Here is a 7,900-nt window from a genome sequence, read left to right as displayed (position 1 = left end):
AAAGTCATATACACATACGATGGCTTGAGGGTGAGCAATCATGGTGTAATTTTCATTTTTGGGTAAACTACCCCTTTAACATCATCAGCTTGCGCTAGTATGTTTAGTAAACATAAAGCTAAAGATGAATCGTACTTTGGAAATTGTGATTTCTACATACCAGTTTTTTCATCTCCATGGTTTTTTAAGCTTCAATGCCATGTAGCATTGATCATAATGTCATTTAGCACCACCATCTAGGAGCCAAGACCAAAGAAATTGCCATGATTGTTTCACATTGGTCATATTTTGTCTGGGACAGCCCAAAATCACACAGTGTATACTGCGTTACAGAGGACACTTTTTAGTTTCAGTTGAAGTGGGGTGTTTAAGCAGATAACAGTGAGCGCGTTGCAGGTGTGTAATTCATTTCACACTGTCAGAAGCACTAACACAACATCTTGTCGGTCCCTGCATGCTTATTTAACACTCAAACACTCTCACAGAGGAGCCTGTCAGAATGTGTTTCAACATAATGAAAATATTGCACGAATGCTGACGTGTGTCTCGTTTGGTGTGTCCCCCTTCGTTTCTCTGCTAACATTGACTGATGAAGCTTGATGGGCATTTAGCGGTTTTGCCCTCTGCATTCTGCAAAGGACCCCATTTAGTGCCGCCCTCAGCAATTTAAATTAAACCTGATGAAGATTAATGTTGAAAGAGGAAGATGAAAAAATGCCACTGTGTTGTCATAACAGCGCTTCGGTGGGAGTAGACCTCCTTTAAGCAGTGGAAAGAGGTTCATGCCTTTAATTTTGCCTTTAGGATTCACTGGATAGTGTAGCTGAGGAAATGTAGTGGCAGATCTCTATGCGAGATGTGCGTTCATTGAAACAAGGTCTCAGTTTGTCCACAGCTGAGTGCCTCACTTAAAGATAAAGATAAAGGCCAGTAAAATGAGATTAAGTGAAGGAGTACAGGGTCTGTGGAGATGAAGATAAATGGAGGCCGATGGCGGTTTCAGATGACGGAGAGCTACTTGATCAGACTGTCAGATTTTACTGCACATCACTCTAATGCAGCTCTTTCTGCACATAAAAGGGGGACACATGGTTTTGAAAGGCAATAGAAACGCCTTGTTCTGTAAGGGACAGGAAATTGACAGTTTTGTATTGATTTGGACCATTAAAATGGAGGATTTATTGGAAATGAACATCAGGAATTTAGTATTTTCTTTGAAATAGGCCTTCAAATTACCATTTTATTGCCATCTGATATCATCATTGGACCACCAAAGTACTTTTTTAATGCTTACATTATGTAAGCTCATTACACACATCCTTCGCAAAGGAGGCAATCCTAGAATGCATTGTGAAGAGCTCTGAAAAAACAAAAAACAAATTGTAGACAAGACAAGAGAAATATAATTATAATGCAAAAAAGTAGAATATTTATTTATTTATTTATTTTTGATGTACAATTTAAAATATTTAGTTACAGTTGAGGTCAAAAGTTTATATACCTCTTTCAGGATCTGCAAAATGTTGATTATTTTACCAAAATAAAAGGGATCATAAAAAATGCATGCTATTGTTTAGTTAGTACTGACCTCAATAAGATATTTCAAGATGTTTACATATCGTCCACAAGGGAAAATAATAGTTGAATTTATAAAAATGACCCTATTCAAAACTTAACATACATTTGATTCTTAATACTGTGTTGTTACCTGAATGATCCACAGCTGTGTTTTTTGGTTTAGTGATAGTTGTTCATGAGTCCCTTGTTTTTCCTGAACTGTCTGCTGTTCTTCAGAATAATCCTTCAGGTCCCACAAATTTTTTGGTTTTCCAGCATATTTGAACCCTTACATCAACTGTATGATTTTGAGATCCATCTTTTCACACTGAGGACAACTGAGGGACTCATATGCAACTATTACAGAAGGTTCAAATGCTCACTGACGCTCCACAAGGAAAAACCATGCATTAAGAGCCGGAGGGTGAAAACTTTTGAACTTAATGGAGATATGTGCATTTTTCTTATTTTGCCTAAATATCATATTTTTTCCATTTAGTACTGCCCTTCTGAAGCTACAGAAAATAAGTTTACCCTGATCTTCAAATTCAAAAGTTTTCTTTTGAGTTAAAGGCTCTTAATGCATTTTTTCCAGTGAGCATTTGAACCCTCTGTAATTCACTTGTTAAGTCTGACGTCTGTCCGTGTCCAAACACTCTATCAGATGACACAAGAAAACAACAAATAGTGCTAATATACACTTACAATGTGATTTAAAATATTACCAAAAAAGAGTTATAATCCTCCCCTTTAACTCCATACTGAAATTCCATATCGCCAGACAATGAAAATATACATATAAATAAATATAAAAGTGTTTGGGACACTGTGAGCACTGAGACTGTAGTGTACACCGTAAGTTTGAAAATTGTTTAGCTTAAATGTTTAATATGAATAAACAGTGCTCATAAACGCCTATTGAGATTGTCAAGGGAAATAAGTTGAGGCATGGACCCGGAAACAGCGTTCATTAGACACACATTACATCATCACTTAACAAGCCAATAGTTGCATATGAGTCCCTCAGTTTTCCTTAGTGTGTAAAGATGGATCTCAATATCATACAGTCATTGTTGGAAAGTGTTCAAATACTGGAAAATGCTGGAAAACAAAAGAATTTGTGGTACCGGAAAGTTCAGGACAAATAAAGGGACTCATGAACCACTATAAAGAAACAAAAAAACACAGCTGTGGCTCATTCAGGTAAGATCCCTGTTATTTTGGTAAAATAATTAACATTTTGCCGATTCTGATTCGTTGTTCAATAAATATTTTTCATTTTCAATATTGAAAACAGTTGTGCTGCTTAATATGTTTGTGGAAACTGAGGTTTTATTTTTTTAGTATTCTTTGAATAAAACGTTTAAAGACCTTTTATAACATTATAAATGTATTACTGTCGCTTTTGATAGATTTAATGCTATTAAAATAGTTGTGTATTGTAAGTGAATAATATGAGTGAAAACTGAATATCAAGCTGTTAGAGTTGGCAGCATTCTAATTCTTGTTATACTTTTAGAATTGTTATATTTCTTAAGTTTTAGAGTATTGAAGTATTGTGAGGAGACAGGTGGTTGATGCTTAACTAGTCATTGGGATTAGTACCTAATACAAGTAATCCACTTATGAATGCTGTAATAAAGTCCTGTTTCTCCTACAATTCTCATGTCACTTCAGTGAAAGACAGTTGTATAGTAGATCTCTGTGTTTAAAACAAAGACACACTGTGAAATGAAAGTTGAATGAGTTTTTTTTACTCAGTAGGACACTGAGGTCTAAAGCTTGGGGTGAAACTGCTTCCCTATTTGACCCAAGTCAAGTTTAGGTCTCATCTCACTCACTCCCTCAAAAACTCCAATGGTATTTAATAAAACAAAAATCACTGTTTTTGTGTGTTGAAGCATAATCCTTTTTAAAGATAACTTAAAAAAAAAATGTTAAAAGATGAAATGATATGAAAGACTTTGTTGCTTGTTGCTTTTCTGTGGTGGCTAAAGTGGTAATAGTTTCATGAATCTACAGTGGTGTTAATATGAAGTTCTTTCTATTTTTATAAAATAACTTGGTTTATTAATAACTATGCTGTTTTCTAAGTAAACTCTAGCTTTGCTTTGTCAGGCGTCTTGGTTTTGGTGGTTCACGGTCTGGCTCATTCCCCATCATGAGTAAAAGTGTTGTCAGTCTACCTACCGCTCTAAATAAAACACCGCCAGCCATCAGACCAGCATCTAGAATACTTCCTATATACGACATGTTTGGAAAATAAATACTACACAGCGTTTTTAATAAAAGCAGGATTTACATTCTTCCATTTTGGGACTGGTGGAGGCTCCTGTGAACAGGGCCGAATGGCAGAGGATGTTGATTTGGTGTTTCATTAGATTTAGCTGGAGGTTTGAGGCTTTATAAGCAGCGTGGAGGTGCTGAGAGGTGATTGTAGAGGATGTGTGATCGGTCGACCACATCTGAGCTGGGCTACTTCAGTAGAGGAACTATTATGTTGAGATGCTATTTCCCTTTTTAATGCCTGATGCAAATTTTCAATTGATATCAGACTTTTTTTTTCTTTTTCTTTTGTGTGCATGTGTGTGCATGTGTGTTTTACCCTGCTGTGGTACTGAATGGTATGCTGTTAGGTATGAAAACCTGTTTCCGCTACTGAATAGAAAAACATTTTATTTCACTTTATTTCACAATTCTGACTATTTTCTCGCAATTTAAAGTTTACATCTCACAATTCTGACTTTTTTCTTCAGGATTGTGTGATACAAATTCGCAATTCTGATTTAATTTCTCAGAAAAACTCTTAATTCTGACTTTTTTTTTCTCACAAATGCAAGTTTGTATCTCACAATTCTGACCTTTTTTCTCAGATCTGTGAGATATAAATTGCAAGTTGCAAGCTATAAAGTCACAATTGTGAGTTTATCTCTTGCAGTTCTAAGAAAAAAGTTAGAACTGCAAGTTTGTCTCACCACTCCGACTTTATAACTTGCAAAAAATAGGTCAAAATTACTAGATACAAACTTGCATTTGTAAAAAATTCAGAATTACAAGATTTTATCTAGCAATTCTGACTATTTCTTGCACTTATGTTTTTATAACTTACAATTCTGAGAAAAAATGTCAGAATTGCCAGATATAAACTCGCATTTGTGAGGGAAAAAGTTGTTATTACAAGTTTTTCTTTTAGCAATTCTGATTTTATTTGTCGCAGTTGTGAGAAAGTTATGATTTCAAATTTATATCTTACAGTTCTGACTTCATAACTCACAATTGCGAGTTTATATCTTACAGTTATGAGAAAAAAAGGTCAGAATTGTGAGATACAAACTTGCATTTGTGAGAAAAAAGTCAGGATTCTGAGTTTGTCTCACAATCCTGACTTTGTAACTTGCAATTGCGAGTTAATATCTCACGCATTTTAGAAAAAAGGTCAGAATTGCGCAATACAAACTTGCTTTTGTGAGAAAAAAGTTAGAATTATTTGTTTTTATCTAGCAATTCTGACTTTATTTCTCGCAAATGTGAGTTTATAACTTGCACTTCTGAGACAAAAAGTCAGAATTGCTAAATACAAACTTGCATTTATGAGAAAAAGTCAGGATTACAAGTTTAGCAATTCTATTTCTCGCAATTGTGAGAAAAAAGTTATAATTTCAAGTTTGTATCTTACAATTCTGACTCCATAACTTGCAATTGAGTTTATATCTAACAATTCTGAGAAAAAAGATCAGAATTGCGAGATACAAACTTGCGTTTGTGAGAAAAAAGTCTGAATTATTAATTTTTATCTAGCATGTCTGACTTTATTTCTCGCAGTTGTGAGTTTATAACTTGCAAGATACAAACTTGCATTTGTGAGAAAAAGTCAGAATTTCAAAATTTTATTCTGACTCACTTCTCACAATTGTAAGTTTATATCTCACAGTTCTGAGTTTGTAACTCGCATTTGCAAGTTTATGTCTCACACTTTTTAGAAAAAAGGTCAGAATTGCAAGATACAAACTCGCATTTGTGAGAAAAAGTTGGAATTACAAGTTTTTATTTTGCAATTCTGACTTCATAACTCGCAGTTGCAAGTTTATATCTCACAGTTCTGAGAAAAAAAGTCAGAATTGCAAGATATAAACTCTTACGATTCTGACTTTATAACTCGCAGTCGCGAGTTTATATCTTGCACTTCTGAGAAAAAAGTCAGAATTGCGAGATGTAAACTTACAATTGCGAGAAAAAAGCAATAACCGCAACAGCCTTTAAAATTTTTTATTCAGTGGCAGAAACGGGCTTCCATAGTTAAAGCGATGGTTCGGAGTAGATTTGACTACATTGCTATGCACTCCGAAGCCCATCTAAATGCCCCATCCGAAGTTTTTTTTTTACCTTAGTCGAACATTGACGGAGATATTCAAGCTTGTCGAATGGCTTGCTACAGCCATACATGGTACATGTGATGTATCTCGTAAATTGCACCACTAAACGTGCAAGTAATCTTACCAAACTTCTACAGTAGTGTAAGTAGGGTGTGTACTCACAAAACGCTGCATTGGAAAATTTGTAAGTCCACCATGAGTGTATTAAAAACAACTGTTACCCGATCCCTACTAGTCTCAAAAACTACAAATGGCGACATGTCGACGTCACTTCCCTGGTTTGGGAAAGGCACGTTAAAGTCCACCTACTACGTCTGTGTGCATGTCAACGTAGTAGGTGGACTTTTACGTGCATCACATGTACCATGTATGGCTGTAGCGAGCCATTCGACAAGCTTGAATATCTCCGTCAATGTTCGACTAAGGTAAAAAAAAAACTTCGGATGGGGCATTTAGATGGGCTTCGGAGTGCATAGCAACGTAGTCAAATCTACTCCGAACCGCTTTAAGGCTGCGTCAGAAGAAAAAAAAAATCACTATTGTTTGTTTTTACGATTTTTAAAATGCAAAAGCGTTTGTTTTAATAAAACCAGTAATTGGTCTGTTTTGACCCAGCAGTAAATTAAATGTTTAACCCAATCTTCTGGGTAGTATTATTATACTCAACTATTGCTTAAAAATGTTTTCATAAAAAAAAAATTCTTGCTTAAAATAACTCCCAAAATAAGTTGGAAATTAACATTTTTAATATGTTTAAGAAATGACCATTTATTAATAAGTTAAATAAATAATAATTAAATAATAAACATTTATTAAATTGCTTCTAAATAAATGTTTTAATTATTCCTGATGCCTCTAGTAATTGTTAAATTACTGAGAGTCTGATTTTTGATTTGCAAACTATTTTGGGTTCATTTTAAACTAGCCAAAGTCATTTTTAAGCAATAGTTGAGTTAAATGAAACTACCCAAGAGGATGGGTTAAACATTTAACCCAACTGCTGGGTCAAAACAACCAAGTCACTGTGTTTGTCCATATTTAACCCAGCATTTTATAACAATAACAACAACAATAATAATAATAAAAATATTAATATAGCATCTCTGACAGCTGTACAAGTTAAGAAAGAGTTAACAGCATTAGTGAAGCATTAATGTCTTTTATATGTAATCAACATTTACATTATAACTGAAACAGACCCAAATAAATCCGGTTGCATCATATTTTGATCAAATCAAGAGCTTGTGAATGACAGTTTAATTGAATCATAAAACTGTGAACAACACTCTGACTCAGATCTGGGCTTTACAGTGTGTTATTTTCTTGCTTATGCTTTGCAGTCTTTTTGAATGCCATATTGCTCTGTTTGTGTGTGTGTGTGTGTGTGTGTGTGTGTGTGTGTGTGTGTGTGTGTGTGTGTGTGTGTGTGTGTGTGTGTGTGTGTGTGTGTGTGTGTGTGTGTGTGTGTGTGTGTGTGTGTGTGTGTGTGTGTGTGTGTGTGTGTGTGTGTGTGTGTGTGTGTGTGTGTGTGTGTGTGTGTGTGTGTGTGTGTGTGTGTGTGTGTGTGTGTGTGTGTGTGTGTGTGTGTGGCGTCCTGCGGTGCTCCTGGGGAGTTTTGTTTCGTGAATGTGTACAGATTCAGCTGTGCAGTCCTGCCTGCTGACTTCCTCTGTTCCTGCAGTGCAGGGATTGTTTTGGCGTATTTTTAGGAGTATGCTTTTGAATAATGAATCACCTGCAGACTGAAGACAGCAGGGTTTGCCCCCTATGAACACACACACACACACACACCTAAGAGTCTGTATATGTGTGGGATTGATATTTAAGCTAATTAAGGGTCTTTGATAAATGTGTGTGGTAAAGCAGTGTTGATGTTAATGTGCTTCTGTATGACTGTCCTAAAGGCTTTGAGATACACATGTTATATCTCTGTTTCTTTCTGTGTCTGTGTTTAGGCCCTGGATGTAGAC

Source organism: Garra rufa, chromosome 21 (assembly GCF_049309525.1).
Source record: "Garra rufa chromosome 21, GarRuf1.0, whole genome shotgun sequence".
In the NCBI taxonomy this organism is placed as follows: Eukaryota; Metazoa; Chordata; class Actinopteri; order Cypriniformes; family Cyprinidae; genus Garra; species Garra rufa.
The sequence above is the reverse complement of the archived record's forward strand: the minus strand, read 5'-3'. Positions refer to the sequence as shown.